At 40.9% G+C, this 24,889-nt stretch overlaps 1 long non-coding RNA gene across 10 annotated transcripts in view; it reads right to left on the reverse strand.

The window, feature by feature from the left end:
• Positions 1–727: 727 nt before the first annotated feature.
• The window catches only part of LOC116444507, a 53,568-nt gene continuing 29,406 nt past the window's right edge, over positions 728–24,889 (reverse strand). For 8 of the 10 annotated variants that reach the window (XR_004240347.1, XR_004240358.1, XR_004240357.1 and 5 more), the window contains 3 exons: positions 2,402–3,490; positions 2,152–2,276; positions 728–1,228 (listed from right to left, as the gene is read on the reverse strand). This is a non-coding gene — a long non-coding RNA (uncharacterized LOC116444507). Of the gene's footprint in view, positions 1,838–2,151; positions 2,277–2,401; positions 3,491–24,889 lie in introns of all 10 variants that reach the window. The other 2 variants (XR_004240348.1, XR_004240349.1) reach the window with 2 other exon arrangements.

A 24,889-nucleotide genomic window follows, 5' to 3' on the forward strand; every position in this document is an offset into this window, starting at 1 on the left:
AGGCAACTCAGTCTTGGCTGTGGAACAGTTCAAGAGGAGAGACAAGATCAAAACCAGGTCTCTAGATTCATAGCCTTGTCAATGGACAACAGGGCCTCTCGAGGTTGTTTTATGCATCTGCAAATGGAACAAAATTAGTTAACAGTGTGTTAAAGACTCCTCTGACCATCTGTAACCTGGTTGAACCAAACTCCTGTATTATTCTGAAGAAAAAAACCTGGCAGGTCTTCAACATCACGAAACCCTGAATAGTCACGGGCTGTGACCACTCAGTTAGTCGTCATCAAACTGACTGATATTGGTTCACTGGTGGAGAAGTAGCCATTTTCAGACAAAATATTTGAGCTACCAGCTTCAACTCCTCCAAACATTTAAATACAGAAACAGTTCATGATCTTGTATTTTATTGCTTTGTGGGGTTACTTGTGTGTCTAAAAGTCTCTTCCTGAAGCATTTTGGATCAGTAACCCTTTGAAACACAGACTTGCCAAATCCATCTTTGGATAAACCTCATCACTCTTAGAGCAGTTGTGTGGGTGTATTTGGAAGCAGTCCTAAGCAAATCCCAGATGAATTGCATAATTCTTGTGTAAAATAAAAATATATGGGGTGGGAAGAGTTTGTGGCATTAAAGAGAGCAGGGGGAAGAGTGAATGAGAGAAAGCACGTTAAACATAAATACGATGTGATCCTACGTCAAGCAAGAGGCTAAACAAAATGCCGTGCATGAAAAAAAGAAAACTGTTTCTTTAATAGCAAAACAGGCTTGAAAGATCAGGCTTCCTCACCCTTACAAGATAATTGGTTGTTGTATGTTGGAAGGGATGTCAGGAGATCTCTAGTTCAACCTTCTGAGAAAACCACGCCCACATATGAGGTGCTTTGTTCTACTCTCCCCTTCTTGCATCTTTACAATTAATGTCCTGAAATGACACTCCTTAGGGACTTTTCTTGTCCTTCTCAAAACCAAGATGAAGCAAAATATGAAACTCTTCTTTTGGCTCACTCTGTTCAAAAACTCAGTCATATCCAGTTGGTGTATCATCAGTGTAATCCCAGTGAGGTGCTTGCTCTCATGGGACACCTGTTGGAGAACATTGGTCTGAATGGTCTTCTAGGTCTTCTGCATTTGGGGTGGCTTTGGCCTCAGAGGCTCCTCCCTGAATTAGCCAGACAAGCTGAGAACAGGAGACCAAGTGACACTTGACACTTTTCTTCCTCACCCATCCTGATAACAGAAATCACAGTTTGGAATCAAAATACCAGGGAAGTTCATGTCTCCCCCGTGCCTGATTGCCTCGACTGTTCCCGTGGCTTAAATACACATCAACACACTTTGAGAAACCCAAGACAGGGAGGAAAGCATGCAGGTTCCAGCTGGGCTAAGGGACATTAACAGATGTATGGTACAAATTATTTCTTAGCACCCTTGCTGTGATTGCTATTTCTGTCCAAGATTTCTAGGCCGGTATGAAGGGATAATTATTCACATAACCATGAGGATTCTGCGCTGAATACGCCAGGACTGTAGTGCCTCTGTGTCCCAAACACATGCCTGTTTGATGATCTAAGCAGCGGCTGGGTTAGTCAAACTGCAACTTTGAAAATATTCACACACACCCTCATGCTCCCAAAAATTTTTTTTCAAAAGTGCTTGGATGGTATTTTTACATCCTTAAAAAGATGTGATATTCAGGAGCAACGTGGCTTCTTCTGAAAATTGGGATAGTAGGGCAAAAAAATCTCTGGGATTACGCACCAAGCTCTGTGAAACTCCTGATGCTGCAGGAAAGCTTCTAAGGTCCATGAAGTATTTGAGTGGCATTTGACCAAAAGCCTCAAACACAGAAGAGCAATGTGTGAGACATTAACACACTTTGTAAGAGGAGGTTTTTCAGCTAGGGTGGGAGTACTAGGGCTCTCAGAAAAATGAACATTTGGGAAAAACTTACATTATAAAAATGACTGGTTCTGGAAAGCCTGCCTTATATCAAAAAAGGCCAGAATTTTAGAGTTACTTGTAGCTTCTGTTGCTACTGCAGTCCTATATGATTTTTGATAAGTCCACGAAAGGTGCCTAATTCCCATTAGTTTTAGTATAAATTAGATACCTAAGAAGCACCTATTTTCACCTTTTAAGAGCTTAAATACCTTTAACAGCCTAGAACTTCAAAATTAGGCTGGACAGGCTGTGAACTGAGTTGTGGGTATCCAGCTGTTATTCTACTACCATACCAAAACGCAATACCAATCTTCATTCTGCAGAAGACTGAAGTCTGAAAAAAACAACACAACAACAGTAACCAACAAAAAAACCCCAACAAACCACCCATAAAAGGAAGATAATAAAGTATCATCAGCTCTTGGAAAGCATTATATTTAAAATTGCAAAATTAGGTACCTGTCAAAAAAAACTTCTTAGTGCAGAGTTCCTGCTAAGAAACAAGTAAGGTTTTTCCACCCTGGAAAACACAAACTGTTCATCAACATATTATCAAAAAGTCAACAGGAGATAATGATATTTATGCAATTTAATGTCAGTCAGTTAATGTTCCTGCCCTAAACAGAACGATTATTTTCATGTTATGCTTGTTGTTAGATAATAACTGTGTTGACAGATGTCTAGAAATAAGGCAGTGCTCAGGTGGTTTCCAGGCAGAGCAATTCTGAGCTATCAATAGAGCATTTCTCATGGAGGTACTAAATTTAACAATTAATTCACATTATTCTACATGGTATTGTTCCAGTAGTTTGGGGGGTTTTCCTTAGTGTTGTTGTTGCAAGTAATTAAGGTTTCTCTGATACTTTTTAGAGAACAATAACAGGAAGTTCAGAGAAATTACTCTTAATTATGTACAACACAGCATAATTCCTGTCCCACTTTGATTAGAGTCTCTAAGAGCCCCAAGCCATCCAGGCTGGCCACTTGAACGTGGGCATGGCTTCTTTATACACAGTCAAACATGGTGGCAGTTCTACCACCCAAATTTTGACGCTTAACACCCAGCACTGAGGGTCCACAGTGCTACTGCTTTCATTGGATGGACCCAATGGAGTCCAAATCCACCGTCACAAAAGGACCTCACAACATTTAACTTCTTCGTTCCCCACCTCAGCAGTAAAATGGAACAATAGTGAAATGGAAGTGCATGTATTTTTTCCATATATTGTACTCTTATTATTATATGCAGTATCCCTTAAGAGGGTAGGAACCTTTTTTTCCTTGTAAAAAGGGAGGGAACTCAGTACCACTCACCTTTCAGCAGAATGCTTCTCTTCATCAGTGCTCATATTTATACATTTTCATGTAATTAGACTGAGAAATTAATATCTCATGGGTCAAAACTTCCAAACCACAGCACTCAAACTGGAACAGCTCATCACTGCTTATTTCTTGTTCTAATGATTCCCCAGTTATCCAGGGGAGGATTACGCTACCCTTTAATAAAAGCTGTGAAGTCATTCCCCCAAGTTTGACCACATTCTTTTTCTGTAAAAGGAAATGGAAGAAGCGTGAGAATTTGAATGTGAAAAGACCAACAGATTTACATTTCTAGGCTTCTACTTCAGGTTCCTCCTTTGATGTTGACTTCTCTTCTGAAAGCTGAAAGGACTGGTTTGTCTTTAGTCTCTGGTACAGTTTTGCTTAAATTAGAGGTGATTTATTTGGGGGATTTTGATGTGGCTTGTTTCCTATGACCAGCACTGAGTCCTCCAAATTCATCTTCTTTAGATATTTCACTCAAATTTAAAGGTCTTTCTGTTTAAAAGGGAGAAATTAGAGAGATGGAAGAGGAGTAAAGTTTTACATAGTGGACCTAACATCATTATTTTTCTTCCCTGATCTCCATTCCTTTACAAAATGGTGTTTGCTTCTCATTCTTCTGTCAAGACTGTTTCTCATTCCTGTCACACATTCCTTAATTTCACGTAAATACCAGGAAAAATACTCACTCAGGCAAGTATTGAAACCATTGGAAAAGTTACCTCAGTAAGGTTGAGAGTAGTTGGTCCTCCACTAGTGACTCAAAGGAAAGGAAAAAAGTCACCAAGAAATAAAAACACCCTGTGTTCTTACTTATTAAAGAGGGGACAGGAGGTTCAGGAAGGTTTAGGTAGGGCTTGGGGGTATTATTTTTAGAAGAAAACCGTAAGTTTGGTATTGCTGTCAGCATGAGCACATGAAGTTTCAATTTGTGGTTTCTCTTTATGCAGTACATTTTGTAATTGGAATTTAAAACAAAATATACATCTCTCTGTCTGACTGTGTATACAACAATTTGTCATTTCTTGGCGGGAATTTGAAACTATTTTTGGTGTTCAGAAATAATCTTCTGTCCCTTTCCTTCACCTCCCTTCCCCCATCCCACTAACAAATTACTCTTTAATCAACCTCTAAAGATTTTTAAAACTTTTCTAACTCTTGAAGTAAGGAAAATAGTGACAGGAAATTAATAATTATTGAGGAATGGGGCTATATTTTCATTTCCTGGCCCCTTCGGAGTTAAACGCTGAGTTAGAGCTATTTGTCAAAAAGTTGAACAGAACAGTTACCTGTAGATTCATTTTAATGAACTCCATTCAAGAACAATGCTCTCTGAAAATACATATATCATTATGAGAATAGCAAATCCTCCTAAAGCCAGAGCACTTGTGCTTTATACCAGCGCTTGAGTAAGAATAAAATCCCTCCCAAGGAAGAGGTCTGGCAGTGCAGTTGGTGTGTCGCCCTTCAAAGCCACAGGTTTTGTTAGCCAGGACATCAACGTGGAGCCCTTTGACCATCCATAAAATGCACCATGTGCTGAGCCCCAGGCATGGGAGGGCCATCTGGTGTCTGACCTGGCTTACCTAATGGTGGCACTGTGACCCCTAGCAATGGCACAGAGACCCCTAACCAAAGTGTTGTGACCCCTTCAAGCATTTCAAGCTGACCACCATCATTCCCAAATGAACTTCTCACCTCAGCTTACAGCAGCTGTTGTTTCCAAGCTCCAAACAGGATAAAGGTGGACACAACCTACCAGGCCACCCTCCCCTCTCCACCTCTCTCAATAATCACCAAAGGGCCTGAACTAAATCATCTTTCTGTTCCACCTTTGGAGTTGGCTCTTCTCGGATCCTGATCCTGATGCCTTCTGCTGAGCCCAGGTGTCTGAGAAGACACAAAAGGCAGTACTGGGTCAGGGCAATGATCTTCCTTACACACTATGCTACTAATGGTTAAGAATGGCTGCCTAGGGAAGCATACAAAGACAAAATAAAAATATCATTGTGTCCTCCTGCAAAATTCCTCGAGCTCTACGGCTTAGTGGATCATGGATTTCCTAAGCCACTGGCTGCTGCTCTTGCAGTTAGTACTTGGTTGGTTTTCCCTCTATGATCTATTTGGTCTGGTCACTTTTTGATGCTTTGTAGACTTTTATCCTCCCCAACATCCTGTGGTAAAGAGATCCACAGTTTAGTTCAGTGTTGTATGAGGAAACGCCTCTTCTTCTTGGTTTCAAACCAGCCACCATTTAGTTTCATGGTTGACTTTCATGAATCTTGTACTAGAAAATAAGCAAACTGTCATTTCCTAATTGCTTTCTCTACATCTCTCTCAATTTCATATATCAGAGGTGATTATTCCGCCTTTGTACGGGTGCCATACACTGAGAGCTTCTTTATGCATTTTCTAGGTCTGCATTGGGCAATACAAGGTTCTTAGATAGCTGCAATTAACATTTTTATTAGACTTAGCTCTGTAGCTAGAAATACCAAACTAGATTTTGGGTAAGACCACTCCTTTGATGCTTTTTTGGTTTAGATCTGGAGAGAGTTTTTGTGCTTGATTGTATGTTTTGTTTTTGTTTTTATTATACTACCTGGTCTAATAAGAGATGTCCATTTACAGGTCTCGTTTGTCTACATCCACTTGCAACTACAGTAGAAGTTTTACCACATAGAGCTGAAGAGTCTTGACTGGTGCACACTACTGGAGATGTGTTCATGCCATAGATTTACAAAGCAGCATAAGAATTTTTTCTTTTTTGTTCTCCTCTCCAAGTAACTCTTAAATTCAAACAGAGGAGATTTTTTTTGTCTACTACAGAACATCAAGTTGCTTTTTATAGAACTGTCTGCCATCCTTCCAAGGTCTCTTTCCTAAAGGGTAATGGCTAAAAGCATATCTGAAAAGCCTGTCCTTATGCATATTAATTGAGAGGGCTTTTTTCCTTAGGTGTCTCACCTCGGATTTATCAATGCTGAATTCCATCTGGCATTTTTTCATCAGTATTGTGAAGCTGATTTATTGCTTCATAGTGAACTTTCATTTTTACCCTGAGCAGTCCTCTCTAGGCTGGTGAGCAAGTTCTGTGTTTGCACAAGACATGGGGCTCATTTATATATACAAACATGTATATATTGCACAGCTCAAACACAAACAGACGTTACTTGGAAAGACCCCAGCAAGCATTCAGGAACTGACCATTATTTCCTACTTATTGCTTCCTCTCTTTTACCCAGATATGCACATTAAGGTCTTACCTATCTCACAGCAGGTTCTCTAACAGGGTTTGCTGAAGGGCTTTGTTGATTATGTTTAAGAAATCCAGTTAGACTTTGTCAACCGATTCTCCCTTGTCTATGTGCTCACTGAATCCTTTAAAGACCACAGTGGGTTTCTCTGTCTGTCACGGGAGCTGTTTGGATTATTCCCACATAAATTAATAAATGTTATCTTCTCATGTGTCATGATCTTATTCCTTGTTATAAGCTCTACCAACTTGCTATCAACCCAAATTTATGTGTTTCTACTTGAAGAATTTTATTAAAAGGCAGGTTTAATGAGAGGTCACACTCTACAGCCAGAAGATCCATTATTTCCAACTTGCTTTTCTTTAGAACCCATTTAATGAACAATATGTGATGCTGACAATCTGTTTCTTCTGATATTTCATCTTTGTCCTTGGAGTTGAGGCAGACAAAGTCTACATTAAGGCCTCATGATGAATAAATATGGAAAATAAAAACTCATTTCTCTTTTATGTTGTTGCCTTTTCTCGCTGCTACTTTCACAACTTCACTGTCGACTGATCTGCAAAATCTTTGCAAGGCATTCATTATATAGTTAGGTAATTTAATATTGTTCCATTTTTATGCCTTTTTTTAAGGTGATTCCAAACATATTTTTAGATTTGTCTTTTTGAATCTGCATATTTCATAGAATCATGGAATCACAGAATAGTTTGGTTTGGAAGGGGCCTTAAAGATCACCTAGTTCCACCCTCCTGCCTTGAGCAGGGACATCTTCCACTACAGCAGGTTGCTTAAAGCCCCATCCAACCTGGCCTTGAACACTTCCAGGGATGGGGCATCCACAACTTCTCTGGGCAATTTCTTCTAGTGTCTCATGACCCTCTATATTTAATCTGCTGAAAATTGTTCACCTCTTTTTTCTCAGCTGAACACATCTTTGCCTTTTTCAGGAATACTTCTTCTTTCTTCTAACAGCCTCTCTTACTCTGTTGCTTAGCTCTCCCATAGTTTGTTTCTTTGGTCTCTATATACTGTATTTTGATAGATAGTATGCATTTGATCTGAGCTGTCAGTAAGAAAGAATCCTCACAATTCTTTCATCTTCAAATAGTCTTTTTTGCTAGCTGGTGCTTCATGCCTCTAAGGAACTGGAACAAGCATGTCCCTCACCAGTTGTCTCCCAGCCAATGCAGCTTTTCTAATTCTTTTCTTAACTTGTCAATCTATCTTTACATTTTTGTTGCTTTTACTTGAGTTCCTTCAGTTACTCATCTACCTGCAAGGACTTGAATTGCTGATGAATCTTATGTTGACATTTATCTCTGCTTCTGACAAGTCCTCTAAAATCCAGGTAAGGTCTCAGCAGGTTTGAATAGAAATCTATGCAGAGATGTCAATCTCAGAACAGGATTCCTCAGGCCCACACACTGCTGTCTGTGCCTCCAGAGAGTACCACAAGACCACATCACCATATAAATAAATAAACAGAATATCTGAATACATTCTTTTTCTAAATGCCATGTAGAGAGATGTTCAGACACGGGCAACATGGCCCAAGGTTGGAGCAGTGGAGCAAGAGTCAGCAGTATTTGGGGCTGAAAAAAATTATTTCATTTTTTTCTGTTTTTTCTGGGTCCCATCACCTGTATCTCTCCACTCAATAAATGTTCAGCAGTATCTTCAACAGGAAGGATTAACAGCCTGATGGGCACTTGATACACAGATTATCTAGGTTTAATACTTTGATCTGAATTAGGCATATTGAAGGGCTGGCTCTCTGTCATTTCAAGTGAGGTCTTTGCTTTTGTGTCATTGGCAGTGCTGCAATGTGATCAGGAGGCAGGGACTGGTCTTGCCATTCAGTCAGTACACCTGGAGAAAAGTGTACCTGGACCTTACACTGAAAATTTAAAATCTCACAAACCTGCATTTTCAAATGAAGAAAAAAAAGTTCCTATCAAAAGCACCCTGGCCAGAAATCTGGATGTCAAATGACTTGGGAACGGACACATTTCTCGGGAGCTGTGAAGACATGACATAAGGTTTTTCATCCCAGTTTATTCTCAGTGTCAGTGAACCTTGTAGCTTTAAAATGGGACAATTCAAAGACTACTACTGGCATCTCATGGGATAATAAATCCCAGCCATGTGATGAAATTCACCCTGCAATGTTCACAAACATAGGTCAACAGGAGGCTAAATGGATGCATAGAGTTTGGCAAGTGAGATGGAAACTCTGAAGATTACTGATGGGCTAACATCCTAATATCAAGAAATTACTCTTTTGAGTATCCATGGAAAGTATACAGCAAAATCCTGGAAAATAAACTTTAATGTGAAGCAGCCATCTGTCCAAAATCTGGATTTATATTTCAGCTGAGTTTTATTAAGTGCTTTAGGAGCACAAGCTCTGATGTGAAAATTTAGGTTCTTCAACAAGGTGTTGGCTCTGTTGAGTGAAGATATTCAGATCTATTGGGTTGGAAGAGGCAATAGGAGCCATGAGACATAAAATAATGGCCACTAGGAGACAATAAGTTTCAGAAAAGATTGGAAATACATATGTGAACATTTGCTTTTCACATTCTTGGCTAAAATTTCATGTTTATTCCATATTAGCACAGATGTTAATCAACCTACACATTTCTAAAACAAATTTTGTTTCACACAACTGGTAGAAATGGACTGTACATTTTATTATTTAATAAAACCTTTCTAAAGCTATCATCTGTACCAGAAACAGAGCATCGTTTATGTTTAGAATAAGGTGAGTCCAGAAGTCCTTTCTCAAAAAAAGGGGATGAGGGAAGTTAATTTACAGATCTCCAATTTCCATTACTAGTTCTGAGATTTTAGAAAAACTTACAGAGTATTTGGGAGTGCCAAAAATGAATTCTTAATTTTTAAATATTTTGTGAATGCCATTGCCTCACAATTTGAATCATGTAACATGTATGGATTACCTCCATGCTAGGGAAATAGAATTCCATGTCTGTTCATGAATTAAAATATTTCTCCTCCATGATACCTCTTCAGTGTCAGAGCCAATTTTGAAAATCATTCCTTTATAACAAGATTCCTTGGCAGAAAGAGTGGTGTCACCTGATATTTCTACCAGAGAAAGGATCCAATTAGCAGTGGTCTGCAGGAAAAAAGTTAAAAACCAACACTGATCATGCATTAGAAATGTGCACACGTATTTGCAAACATCACTGGGAACAAAATCAGCACTTCTGCATGTTAGGGACCAGACTGGAGGTGGAAGGGCTCTCATCTGCAAAGGAGAGCCGAAGGTATGGCACCTGCCCTCACACTGCCAGACATTTCATTCCCTTTCTAATACTTCTCTGTTTTGTGCATCTCAGATTGGTTCTTAAAACCCATGTCTTAATAACAATGCATCCACCTGCTTTTTCTATGGATATGAAAAAATTGGTTAGCATATATTTTATACTTTGATCCAAAAGATACTTTGACCTAAGATCTACCAGTTTCAACTTCTAAACACCTGAGCTGGCAAGATGAGTTAATTCAGAAGTGATATGGCAGCAACAGTTTATAGGCTGAGGGAGTGGGGGAGAATCTTCATATCCAATACAACCCAGATATTGCTCCGTGCTGTGCCAGTCCTGATTTTACAACATTGCTTCCGTCATAAACATGCCTGTTAATCCTTGTTGGATCACTTTGCTTTAGTGCTCATTTAAAATGAATACAGCTCTGTAGCATTTGAGAAAACACAGTGACAAAGCAAAAACCATAAAATTAAGCATAACTGAAGTGTTTCTTAAAACAAAACTGATGCCAATCTGGCACACGTGTTTTATTCAGTTCTAGTGCTGGAATAGTTCCCTTCAGCAGAAAACAAAAATACAACAAAAAACTACAACAACAACAACAACAAACCCAAATAAAGAAGCAAACAAAAAAACCAACCCAACCAACCAACCAAAAAAAAAGTCTGAACCTCAGGAAGGAAAAGAATTCAGTCCAGACTAAGGGTATTTCTGACAGTACCAGAAGAAAAACTCTACATGAAGGAAGCAAGAACTTTAAGAAACAAGAACTTTAATGTTATTTCCATGGAGTTTCAGGGCTGTCACTTGCTATGATGAAACATTATTATGCCAACTTTTTCAGTCTTCTGTGCCTGAAGTCAAGCCTTGCCATAGGAGCCCGTGCTCCCAACACCTCCAAGAACCAGAACTGCTTTTGTGTAGGAACCAAAATCCAGACTTCTAGGTGTCAGCATACCTGTGTGTAAATGAAAGCACATGTTTGTAGCGCTGTTGGTTTCCTTGTTAGGAGGAAACTTATTGTTAATACCAGAGGGTCAAACTGTATGAAGTGAATTTGTGCAGGAATTCACCAAAACCACATCAGCTCTCTGACAGGAAGGACCTAAAGAAAGGAATTAGTAGGATCGGATGTGGTGCTTTCTGACAGACAGCCAAAACTACAGGGTCAAAATAAGAAGCCAGTGAAAAAATAGATTTATGCTTAAAATGAAATGTGCACAATTCCCCTTTTTATTGCCGTGCTCTGGTTTAAAGAACCATCGCAGGAAAGTTGATACATACAAAAGCCCTAGGCTCAAAAAGCCACCCATTTCACCACAACTTAGTCCTCATTCAAGAGGGCTGCAGAGAAAGCATTTCTAGTGGTATTTTCCCCACTTTCTTCCCCAAAGGGACAGGGATCTGCATAAATTTTCACAGGGATGTACATCCTAGGCTGCTTTGGAGCACCATGCAGCTGCGCCATCACAGGCAATCACCACAGCCAAGGCCCACTGCACGTTTCCCTCTTCTTTACCCGATCCACCACCTTCCCCAGGGTTTTTAAGGACAGGGTGATATTCTTCAGCCTGGAAGGGGGATGTTCCTATTGCCTAAGGTGGACTGTCAGAAGTGCACAGGATCCCTTTTCCTGTGAGTACAAGGCTTTGCTCATGAAAATCACATAACCACAGTGATAAGTACCTGCGTCCTGAGGCAGGGGAGCAAATGTCTTGCAAGAAACAAGAAAGAACCCACACTTCAAACTTCAGCCTGAAAGTGCTGACCTGTGCTGAAAACAACCTCAGCAGATTGCATGGGGAGGTTCATTGTTCTGTCACAGCCTCTCATGGCCTTAACTATGCACTGGCAAATATTCAGGTGGTGAGTAAGCTCCTCATTCCAATCTGTCCCTTATTGCCTGGTTGGGAACAGTGCCTTGGAGTGAAGCCCCTTGTTCCATGTGCCTCATGTTTAACCTGATCCTGTCTTTCCAGGTCAGGCATCTCCAGAAGTGAATATCCTACAAATGGAAAATATTTATCCTTTAAGATATTATCCTCCAGGTGAAGGATGATTCAGAAGAGTTTCCAGCTCTGTGCTTAAGAACTGCTTTATCAGGTCCAACAATTTTCTACACTTGTTTTCATCAGCATATTTTAGACATGCTTAGTGAGCTGTCAGCACCAAAACATCGTTCCTTGTTCAGTTCTGCCCACCATGATTGCTTGAAGGCACCAGGTAGGGGGACCACTGTTCACGTCTCTTCAGGGGCCAACTCATTGGACCAGAAGTTGATCCACATGAGGACAGGGAGCTGAACAAGGCATCTGTAAGTGCACCTGTGTTATCCGAAGGGACAGCCTGTTTCTATCTACCCACAATGGAATTTTCATCACTTTCCTTTTCATACCAGCTGTGGGAAGCAGCAAAGTGGTTTGTTTACTCCACATGGGTCAGCTTTACCAGGTAAGAAGTTGTTACTAGGACTTGTAAACTCTGTGGTGGCACTGGGAGTAATTAACACCATCTTCCCTTATGCTGCCTGCCCACACCTGGGATGTACTCTGCATGTCCCTTGGGGCAACCTGCAAAGCCTCTGCTCTGCTCTTTCACCCAAAAGGTCACTGCTCCTTGCCCGTGAACCAGAGCAGGAGGGAAATAAAAGGGCACAAATTGCTGCTGAAATGGGGCACACAGACATGTGGGTACAGTGCTCCTGAGGTAACTGCTGAGGTGCTGTGGCTTTGGCAAGATGTCAAAGTGCACAGCTGGCTAATATAGACCTCTCTTTTCTCCAGAGCCACCTCAGAACCAGCTATTGATTCTTCAGGCAGTAATATTCATCTGGCATCTCATTCATTCCAAGTTAATTGCTTAAATGGGTGGAAAAGGAAATTCGTGAAACGAAATGTGCTGCTGCATCAGGCATAAAGGAAACTTCGTCCCTATTAAGCTGAAAATGCTTCCCAAAGACAACACATAGGCTTTACTGTGCTGAGGCACTTAAGTTCAATTCTTCAGTGGGGCCACTGTTTAAAGAGAGCATTTCTAACTCAGTCACAGCAAGCTTCTGTGCTTCAACTTCCCAGTCACTCAGTTTACTCTTCAGGATGGTTTCCACTACAGCTTAAAAATATGACCTTGGAAAGAATCACTAAATAAGTAAATACTTGAGTCTACCAGGGGTTTCTTCCTAGATCCTAACCCTGGCACAGGTTGAAGCCTTGTATCCTTGTCCTATCTGCTACAGAGACTTCTGTTGGTATTGAGTGCCATATTGTTTAGAGAAATAACACATTTTCATTAAGGAAGGAGAAAACATTCCAAATAAGCTGCTGGTCAAACACACATTTTTATGCATGTCAGCAGCTTGAGAAGAATAAGGAGAAGGGAGCAGTTTCATTTTAAGTGATTCACTGAAGAAAATTTCCAGTTTACATTACCATGAATTTCTCCTGCAGAGTGCTTCTCATTTTCAGGATGCAATTTTGTGCTTCCTTCCCACAGCAGATTTTTTTCACAATCTATGTAGCAGTGCTCCTTTTAGAATTGGCTGTTTCACCTCTCTAAATAAAGATATTTAGTACCTGCATTAATTCCTTGCACTGGCCATTACTAACATTAAAAAATGCCTTTATGCAGGGATATTGCCACTGCAGCTATTAATTGAATTATTGAAAGTAGCTGGTATCTTTTAAAGCAGCTCTTTTAATGTTTCTATAAATTATTTGTTTTTATTTATGACCTCCACTGTATTGGCTCACAGTTAGGTAGGTATGTCTGGAGAAGTTTCTTTTCCCTGAATTAAAGCCTGATGAAGGTCGGAGGGGTGTTCAAGGGATTGGCCCAGATGCCATCTCGGGGTCTGCTGCCATTAGCTTTCCTATGCCTGTGAGCAATTTTCTCCAGGAAAAAAACCAAAAAAACAACAAACCAGTCAAAGGAGACTTTAATACTCTGTGTAGTGTTTTTTCTTCCTCAGCTCTGGTACTGCCATGTGACGAGCTGTTCTCTCCTTACACCTCAGCTACCAATAGTGTCAAGGAGCCAATGCAACCAGTGATTGCCAAAAAGAGACCTATTCCTATGCTCTCATGGTCCTCGAGGCTCTCCAGCTCAGTGGCAGTAGGGTAAGCCAGGCATTGCCAACTCCTGTGGGTTCCTAATCCAGAGACCCTGTTCCCAGGTCTTGGTTCAGGGACCTGGTATGGTCTAAGAGTGCATGACTTTGTTGGAGAACATCTCCTCCAACTGTAAGGGCCTGTTCAGTTTAAGTTTTCTCCAAAGGAAACTAAAAAAGACTATTTTTTTCATTTTTTTTTCCCCTGAAGAAAATGCCATATTGTTGTGTTTGCAGTTTTGCTTAAGGGGTGAGGTGCAAACTACTGTGCAGTCAAATTCTGTGGGATACGGTTGAGCAGTCAGTTCAAGAGTTAAAATTACAGGCAGTCAGAGAAAGATCAGTGAGAAAAAAAGGAGGAACAGCAAAGAACTAAAGGGAACTGTCAGAGATTGAAGTGGAGCAAGGCAAATCTGGAAGAATGGTGCTGAGAAATCAGGAGTTTTTTGAAAGTGGCAGAACAAGTTTTGTGCAGTTTGGTGCAAGTCTGCAGCTGTGAATCCACTGGCCTTCCTTCAGGCATCAGCAAAACAGGCAATAACTCTTTAAACTCAGTATTCTCTCACAGTCCGCCTAAAGGAACATTTTAGCTGCTTTGCTGGTACTGAAACACTTCACTTTACTGCTCTGGAAGGAGATAGTTGCTATGAGGTAGGTAATGACAGGAGACCGCAATATTTGGTGCGCAAGCAATGAGAACACCATTGCCTTGCTGGATTACTGACTTCACCAACACTGAGGAAACAACAATTTAACCTGGATCTCTGCACTTTAAGCCCCTCCTTTTTCTATCAGGCATGTGCAGAAACAGCAAATCATTCCCTCCCTCTCCATGTCAGCAGCTTTCTTATTTCTGGAAAGCCTCTCCCATCCACTTCAGTGGATTTTCAGTACTGCTTCCAAGATTTGGCCCCTCAGGAATGCTGCTTTACTTTCTGCACAGCAAAACAAAGTTAAAAGTTTCTGTAAGAGTCTCTTGTAATGAAAATAAGAAGGGTGACAAAAAATTGATCATTAATACTCACTCCCACTCACATACCATACCTGTTCATCCTTTTGGCTCTTGTTTTACACTTGTTACTACAGTGCGTAGTTTAGAAGTAACTTCACCCTTGTTCTTTTTATGGACACTGTTTTTAAACATAGGAGATTTCAGCAAAACAGCCGCACACACCACACACATACACCACACCCCAAACACTAAGCAGGTACTTCTGTAGGACAACAAATTTCATCTAGGGGAAGTGGAAATGATTTACAAGAGAGAGGCACTTGTAAGAAAAAGGCCCTAAGAAGAAAGGCTTTAAAGCTGCACCTTTGAACATAAAAACCACTTTGTCTCTCAATCGAAACTGATGCCCAGAGGACGTGTCATACATTCTGTACAGCATCAGCATTTCTACTGACGTAGAAATTCAAGGCAGCCACTCTCTGTCTAGTCCTGCTGTCTGTCATTCCTGCTCTAGGGTAGACTGGCTGAGTGAAAAACGAGCCTTGCCTGACACAGTTCAATGCCACAATGGCATCAGGCTCTGCCCAGAACCGTAAGATTTAATGCAGTATTTCACAATATCAGATGATTTTTTAGTGAAGCTTGTAAAAGAGAAAGGCTGATGAATATTTACTCAGAAGCTTGTTCATGATTTGGCTGAGGATACACTTCCAAAAACCTGTCACTGGTGCTCTGCATTCTTGTTCATCAATGCACAGAGTGTTGTGGATGGTTATCGAGTAACCTCCGTTTCAGAGGAAGGGTGTGCAAGTTCAACAAAACATTGGTGTCCAAAGGAGCCTGCGGTGAAGGAGACCTCTAAAGAGCTATTAATCGAGCTAAAAAGAAAACCTTGTGAGAACACTTTAGCTTTCATAATTTTTCTGCCCTGGGGACATGTGTAAAGAGGGAGCTGAAAGATAAAGAAACATACTCATATTTGCCTGTTTGTTTGCCTTGGTATCAGTTATCTGGTACTTGATAAATGCAGAAATTGTATTCACTCGACTGCTAGGATGATGAAATTTTACTTTCTTCATCTGCTATGGTTCTGGCAAGACATAAAGAATAACAAAAACCAAGTTATTAGGAAACTCAATGGCTGAACCCTGGAATTTCAGAGCTGTGCTCAGGTTTAACTGACCTCTCTCAATGAGAAAAGCACTCACTGCCTTCATATTTCAGGCTGAGGGCAGGTACCAAATTCCTGAATAAATGTGCAAACCTTCCCAAAGTCTTGAGTTTGCTCTACTGAGGCTTTCATCTGCCTTCCAGAGAGATTAGAAATGGTACTAGATCAAACAGTTTCTGGAATCCAGGACAAAGTGGGAGCCTCACAAATCACTCCAGTCCAGGTTTAGTTCCAGAAATAAAGGAAGAGTACTGCAAAGCACTCAGTTATTCTACTATTTTTTCCTCTAGGAGAAAAGTAGTCATTCATATATCTGGACAAACTTGCCTTGCTTCATTTCCAACCTAAATGAACACTTTGCTCTCAGTTCAGCTTCAGTACACAACAGTGAAAATGAGAAAAGAGTCCAACAACACGTTAATAGATTCCAGAAATTCTGTACAATGTCAATAAAGAAGTCACTGAGCTATTTCAAAAACTGTGAAGTATTTGCAAGATATCATGAAGGGAAATAAATTGTTCCTCTTATGGCTCATAAAAGAAGCCCTATGAAATGTAGAAAGGATTCCAATTATTATCTTATCAGAAAGAAAAGAATAATTAATTTTTATTTAAGCTAAATTGTAGCAATTTATTAGAAAGATTGTTTCACTTGTAACCAAATAACTTGATTTGTAATATGTCATTTCCACTGAGTACAAAATTTCAGGCAAACAGAAAATCCTCTTTTGCTAACTGGTCTCATGGTCTTTTGTATAAATATTCCACAAATACTCATGGTTCTGCAAGCCCTAAGTGAAATCCATTTTCTCAGAAAAGGTAATGAAAAAGTCTAAGAAAATTAGTGAAACTCTAATAGGTCTAATAAGAAGCATCTAATTAATAGTAAGTCAAAAGTCACTTTTGGATTAGATCTATGCAAAAACTTTTTCCTGCATGCTAAAGGAGGAGTTGAGGTGTCCAAAGTCACCTCTAGCACAGGCAGCAGACAACTGGCAGGAATCTGAATTTTAGACAAATGTTCCTCCAGGGACACCTGGACAGCGCATAAGACCTACTTTCCTCTGGTGGAGTTGAGTCTCTGGTGGTTTTGCTCTTCAGCTGTAGAATGGAGATATCTACTGTATTTTCCTTCCTCACCAGAATATTGTGAGACTGACTCAGAATAAAACTTTCAACAGTGGGCTCTGAGGAGTGGGAGGGTTGTCTGACATGTTACTTTGCATTGCAGCATCGGGAATGGTATCCACTTGATTGTCTGATAACTACAGGGATTGATTTCTATGTAGATGCTAAGAAAAGAATTTGAGAATGTCAGATTTCTGCTTCCCATTACCTTGTATCTTTTCTCACAGGCTGCGTTTTTGGGTTAACAGAATGCGATTAGTTATCACTAACCATGGATATCACTATTTATTCAGCTTGTCAAGATAGATTTTTTTTTATTGCCTAGAAGGGAGTGCCTGCTATTTCCATTTTCCTGAGAAAAATGGGAGTTAAGACATATGTCTGGAAGCAGCCTATAGTGATGACAAATGAGATCACAGACCTCAGACCACACCAGAGATTTCAAAGAGAATTTAAACACCTTAAACATTATGGTAGGCTTGGCCCCACCATCCTACCAAGGTCATTTTAGGCAGGTTCAGGTAACTGAATTTAGTTCTCCAGAATCTGAGTGCTGCTGCCGTGGTGGCACCTTCCTTTATCGCTTTGTTTTATCTTTGCCAAGCAAGACTGAATGCCAAGCACCTGATGAGGGCTGGCAATTAATGTTTAAGAGGACATTAACTACAGAGCCCAAAATGTAGAATCTCTTGTTGTGTTGGTTCATCCATACACTTAATTTGGTTTTCATTGCTACCCACCTCAGCTTAAGACCCTGTGCTATGTGAGTGATAGAAAGACACAAACATCTTTCCAAGTGTGATTTCTAGGGAATAAACTCCTGAATTAACAACTTGGTCTTAAAGAAGAATCTGGTAAAGGAAAACACGGTTATTCTGAAAAACACCACTGTTTATTATGTCCCTGGAGATCATTATCATTCCAGAATGGCTGCAGACCTCACAACCACTGGAGAACATAGGAAACCTTGTGTTTTATCATGAAATGTTTTCTTTTTAAAAATTAATTTTAAAATAATAATAAAAAAGGCCTCCACTGAATTCCTATACATTCAAAGGCAAAATGTAAACACTCCCCTAGAGAACAGTCTACTGGACAACTGCAGAAGAGGAGAAAATTAAATTCAGGTGAATATATAATAAAAAACAACTCCTTTCATGTAGCTGCATTGTTGTAATTCATGTGGGCATCTCTAACCTCTTGCTGAATTCTTAATGATGACAAAACTAATTTGTGGCAGTGGGGTTAATGTTGAAATATCACACTTCAGCACAGCATTTTTTCATTCTCTAAACTTTCATTCTCTTCCTCACTTTTCTGAAAGACTTTTCCATGTCACTTTTCTGAAAGACTTTTCCACCTCTGCTCTCTCAGCTTACAACTAGACATATTGTGGGGGTTTCTAAGATTTTTTTCCCAGCTCTTATTTTTTGGTGGTGGTGGGGTTTGGGGGTTTTTTTGGCTGGTTTTTTTTTTTGGGGGGTGGGCTGGTTTTGGTTTGTTTTGGTTTTTTTTGAAGGGAAAAACCTGTCATTAGAGAACTATTAAAGGTTTCCTTTTGTCTCTGGGACTGTTTCTGCATTGAAATCTCTTGGACTAGGACTGACTACACCATGCTGCTCAAAGCCTTTTTCCTTTGTGTAGGCAGTGACTCTAATCAGTGCCATTTCTGATTTAGGGAATTCATCCTCTGACTTTGTTAGAAATTGATAAGCTCATTTGTTAAATAGCCTCAAAAATAAGGTTTGTGTTGCCCTGAAAAAAATATCTTCCTGGTCTTGGTATAAGTCTAAAACCAATCAATTTTTTATCCTTCTTTATCTAAGTACCTCAGAATCCAGTGTAGCTATTCTCTTGTGTGCAGAGAGGTTGTAAATGTATTTTTGATTCCACTTGTAGGTGAACAACCAGCACAGAGCAAAGAGGGGATTTGCCCAGGGCCATACAGACATTTTGTGGAGAGCAGGGACTTGAACCAGCTTTCCCACATTCCTTCTCTGGTTCAGTAAGAGACCAAGGCGATTTCAGTCAGTAGACATCACAGGGTTCTTCGCCCGACCTGGTCTCACATTTCCCAGCGCAGCAGTACAATATTTTCTGCAAGATCACTTCACTTTCCTAGTGTTCTCATTTACCTGCTTTCCTATGTGCATGCTGACTATTTCCCTCAGAAAATGTTGGCTGGGCAGGAAAAATAGTGATTTTACCATTAATCAAAAATCTCCAGATTTAAAAGTAGCATTGTCAGACTGGCACTTCTGATGGTAGAGTCATAGGCAAGTGGCCTTTCTGCAAATCTGATATGTTTCTTCCTCACCAAGTTGCTGGTACATATATAAATCCTTTTTTTTTTAAATCTAGAGTTTCCTCTTTAGAAATCTCTAAGAGCTGCTCTGTCCTTTTCAAGGCTATGGAATGATGAGTTACTTTTCACCATCTCTGAAATATCTCCACTGGGAAAATCCAGAAGTTCCTTTCATCTTGTAATACTTTGGTGTAAGCAATATTCTAAATTGCAGAGACTATGCTTGCTTTAAAATGCTACCAATTTCTACAGTGAAGCCCAGTGTTTCTCAAACTTAATAGGAAGATTAGAGGAAAAAAAATTAGATGATTCATTAATTCTGTATCTTCACAGCACTGGTAAATTCTAAAACACTGCTCAGGAGAGAAGAAAAATGCTTTGAGGGATTCTAGGGACCTTCCTCATGTCTGTATATGCAAAACACATCACAGTAAAAGTAATTTGATTTATCTTCACATCACTGCTAGTGATAATTTCAATCTGAGATTAACACCTGTATGTCAGCAGAGATTGTGGGCATATATTTGAGGGAGAGGACAATAACACTGTACAGCTCTTTATTAATTATCTGATAAAAGAGTGCTGGTGAAAAAAATACATGTTACACTGTCCTGACATTCAATGCCCTTTAGTGTATGAGCAGTTTTGCTAAGTCTTCTTGGTTCAGTATTTTTAGAACTGTTTAGTATGTTTAGAACTGTTCTTGGTATTTTCCTACTTAAATCTCATATGTATCATAGTTCACAAGATCCCTCTTGCTCAGCCCCCCATAATGGCAGAATCTTTAAGGGCACTGAATCAGAACTGGCATCTATATCCCTTATAAGAAATAATACTCAGGAGAAAGATTTCTGAGGTGATCACGCAGGAATAGCAGAAATTAGATTGACTGCTGCTGGAAAACCGCAGCATTCCCTCAATAAAATATAATGACAGGTAGTGTTCATCCTATGAGCGAGATGTTTTATACCAGCACATCTGTCTTTCTGGGAAATAGTGAATTATCAGTCAGTTCAACACTCATGCAATCACCAGATGTATCCCCCAAACAGGCACTGTGTGGCCAGTGCCAGTGTGAGGTCTGCAGTTCCTCTGCCCCGCCGAGCCTCATCCAGAAGCTGGTGGATGCTGTCACCTCATTGATGCATCAAACATGTGGAGCCTCGCTTGTGTCTCCAACCACAGGCGACTTCGTGTCTCTGTGCCTCTGAGAAATGATGTGCCAGAGTGCCGAGCTCCTTTGGAAACAGAGCTGTGACTTCCCAGGGTGAAGCATCCAGAGAGAGTTAAGGAAGGTTTCTGGGCAGCAGCCAAGCTAATTCCTGCTCTCATTTCCACCAAAATAAACCCGAAACTGTGTGACAGAAGCAGAGAAGCACATCAGCACCTCAAACCCAGTATGACTGAGATCCCTCTGCATCCACACACAGCAGCACCTTCCTTGTGGACATGGGCATGCACTGCCTGGGACACATTTGGCCCAGGGCTTGTGGAGTTTGTCCTCAATCCCCCTCTAGACGAGCTCTCCTTGCAATTCCAAAAACGTAGTTCAGTAGCACAGCACAGCTTGGCTGATGACGAGAGGACACAGAGCAACTTTGGAAACACAAACTGGCACGGGGAGAGAGTCTTTTTGGCTTCGAAAGGACAGTGCACACGTTCAGAGCCAGAATGTGTAAAGACTTTTGTTCACAAACAGAAATGCCTTGTGCTGACAGGCTCCGAACAAGGCTGGCACTCTTGTGAACGCAATATGAAAGTTGCCTTGTACTGGGATTAGCCGAGTGAACAGTTAGCAGCAAATAATTGACTCCAAAAATTTAGAAGGATAGTACTCCAATATTAAAAAAAATAAACAAAAGCAACTGTGAAAGCGCTGCTGTTTTGACTTCGTTCTCTCTCTAAAATCAGCAAATGCTTCAGGAGAATACACTTCAGCCCAAGGGTGGCTCATGGTCTGTCTGTTACAAATATTCACTCTTCAAGGTGTGGCACTCAGTCTGTATAGGGCGACCCACATCCGTGACTGTTGTCTGTTTGCATCTCTGGAGCAACAATCTGCTCCTTGCAGCAGAAGGACTCTTTTCCTCCACCTCACCCAAGGCTATCCAGAGTTAGTAAGGTCAGGTCTCTGTGCCAAGTCACAAAGGGATTCTCAGCTAAATTTTTCTTGCTCTGTCACAGGTGCATCATAATGTCAGAGACACAAGCTTTTCTGACAAAATTGTTAACTTCATGATAGAGGGTTCTTCACTAATGAGCAAGAAAATGGAGTGTCCACATGGACACTCTCTCCTGGTCTCAGCTGTCCCATGTGGGGCAGGATTGACTTCCCTTGGACAAGGTGCTGTTCCCCTAAACTAGATGTGGAGCATAAATAGGCCAAGCAACTCTCTTACATGCCTTCAAGGCTGCTGTGGAGGAAAGAGGCTGAAGTCAGATTGTGCTGAAATTTCTGTTTCTGATCAAAGTCCCATATTTTACAGGCCACCTTTTTTTAAAATTTCTCCTCAAATTAATTTCAGATCAGTTTCAAAAAAAGAACTGCTCAAATGTCACTTTTCTCTGTGAACATTCATGTGTTCCAGCTTCTCCAAAGCAAGTATTCTCCAAAGAGGTCACAAGCACAGACATAATAAAATCCCAAGATTATTTCCAGCACTTTCCCCTCACTTCAGGCAGATGTGACGCTTGGTTCTGCACTACTGCTGTTAATTTCACTGCACTGGTTTAGTTCCTATACCCTATTGTGTTAATTACCTGGAATGGAGCTAATTATTACTGGATAAGTTAATTTATGTAACTTGACTAACACTGAGAACAGAAGAAGAGTGAGCCAAACCTAAAAATCACTGGATTCAAATTATGAGATTTAAATTTAAAAAAAGATCATTAGATCTTTTTCTTTGTCACACTTTTCCTCAGTTTCAAGCTTTCTGCATTGATGAGAAACTTTTTGCTGTCTCAAAGATCAGTGCCTTGTTCCCTTGCAGGGCTCATGCTGGGAAAGCACCAGCATCTGCAAAAGCCCCAGTGCAATGTGGGGACCTGGGAGGGCTGTCCTGGGCAAGAAAGAAGCAAAGCGGTGCTCAGAGGGGGACCTCAGTGCCAAGGAAAGCAGAATGTGCATGTAATCCAAGTCCATTTGAGAGCAGTTTGGGACTAACAAACACCTTTGAGTGGTGCCCCTTGCATGGCTCAAGCCCTCTGTGCGCTGCCATCAGCTGTCTGGGACTGAGGATTTAGGGGTTTGTTGTTGTATTTCTATCATACCTGTCACTAGACTGTGGGTCCTAGAATCACAGAATCACAGGATCATAGAAGGGTTTGTGTTTGAAGGGATCTTTAAAGATCATCTTGTTCCAACCCCTCTGCCATGGGTGGGGACACCTTCCACTAGAGCAGGTTGCTCAGAGCCCCATCCAACATGGCCTTGGACACTTCCAGCAATGGGGCATCCACAGCTTCTCTGGGCAGCCTGTTCCAATGCCTCAGCACCTTCACAGTAAAGAATTTCTTCCTAATATCTAACCTGAATTTCTCACTTTTAATTTGTATCCATTGCTCCTTGTCCTATCTCTACAGTTCCTGAAGAAGAGTCCCTCTCTGGCTTCCCTCTGGGCCCTGTTCAGATACTGGAAGGTTCCTATGAGGTCTCCACACAACCTTCTCTTCTCCAGGCCGAACAGCTTCCACTTTCTCAGCCTGTCTGCACACCTCATGCCCTGTCCCACCAGGCTGTGACCACTGAGGAACCCCACGGTGGATGAGTGGAAGCAGTTCTGTGGGAATTTCAATACCAATGGCAAGCCTGTGATATCCAGGCCTGAGCCGAGGTGAGGAAGCTTCAGGTCTTTTAAAAGACACTTTTACCTGCTCTCCTCTCTGCCACAAAATGTGAAGTAGCATCTGTCCCCCCACTTAGAGGACATGCCTCCAAATGGGCCTTTTTTTCCCTTTTCACACTTATAACCCTTTTTTCTTCATTTCTTTACTCAGTCACTATCTCAACTGCATGAGGGACTCTGTGCAAAACCATCTGAGAGTGAATGGGAAGGACCCTTCCACTGAATATGTGGTTAGGGCTCACAGGCACAAGCATTTTCCAGCAGCACTGAAAGGATTAATTGAAATCTTGAGCCAGAGCAGTAATTAATTTACCAAACAGTGAAACGCTATTCAGCCCTCACTTCTCAACTGCTACTGATGCAATCAAGGCCAAACGGAGCCAAGATATAAAATTACTGCTGCAGTCCAGCATTTTAAAAGCAATTAAAAGTGAGAGGTGCCCATGATTACTGTGTAAGAAAGAGGGTTTTCATTAAACAAATGGGTGTAATGCTTGCTCTAAAACCCTACAGCTTCCGAGCAAAACAAAACATACAGGACTGGACTCACTTCTGACTTTCCAGAATGAATCTATTCACTTGAGTAGAGTTACTCCTGATTTATTCGGTGAGATCAGAATCACACCTGCACAATGAAAGACGTTAGAGGTGCTTTTTCTTTGCTTCACATTACTTTCCTGTAAGTGTATTTTTGTCTCTTCCTATTTGCAGTTCAAATATAGGGAAAACAATAAAAGTCCCAAAGAACAAACTCAACTGGGCTGGGGAGCAGGAAGTGAAAATATTCCAGTCTTCATGTTTATTCTTGCCATAGAAATAAATAGGGCTTGGTTCAGTGCACAATTCTGTCACAGCATGTTGTGCTTGCTTCTCCTTAGGCTGGTGAAGCTTCACTGACTGCTGTGAAATCACCTCTACAGTGAGCAAAGAGAAACTGGCTGCTGCTCAGAGGGGACAGCAGTTATCTCCTTCCAGTTTTACAAACTGGAACTGCTGAGTGATCTGCTCTCTCAGACCTGCACTCAGTGATCCTTACCCTTATGCTAACAGTGAAGAGCCCTGCACTTTTACCACTATGAATCTTCCTCCTCAAATCAGTGAGGCAAAGCACATTTCCCCCATCTGCATTGCATGCTCTTATTTGCCAACCATCTCCATACATTTTTGTTCCTCAATACACTTGGAACTTCCAAAAAAACTTCAACCACCTTTGCTGAAATTTTCTGTGTTTCATTTCTGACCAAAGGTGAGCTTGGATTTTTTGAAAAGCCAGAGGAAAATTCCATTGGCTGCTTGTGAACTGAAATGAAGTGCCAAAACAAAGAAACACTTCCCCCCATTTGAGACAGCTTCTAGCCACATCTCATTAGGGTGTGAAACACCAACCATCCAACATAAGGGAGCTGCACACAAACCTCATTAAGGTCTCACCCCACCATTCAACAGGCAATAGAGCTACACCTGGATTTGCACAAGCAATGGCAGCTTGGAAACCATATGATCCAGAAGATTTTCCAGTGTATCCAACCCAAACCCTGCAGAAACCTGCAGCATCCTTCCAT

This window comes from Corvus moneduloides, chromosome 5 (assembly GCF_009650955.1).
Source record: "Corvus moneduloides isolate bCorMon1 chromosome 5, bCorMon1.pri, whole genome shotgun sequence".
NCBI lineage: Eukaryota > Metazoa > Chordata > Aves > Passeriformes > Corvidae > Corvus > Corvus moneduloides.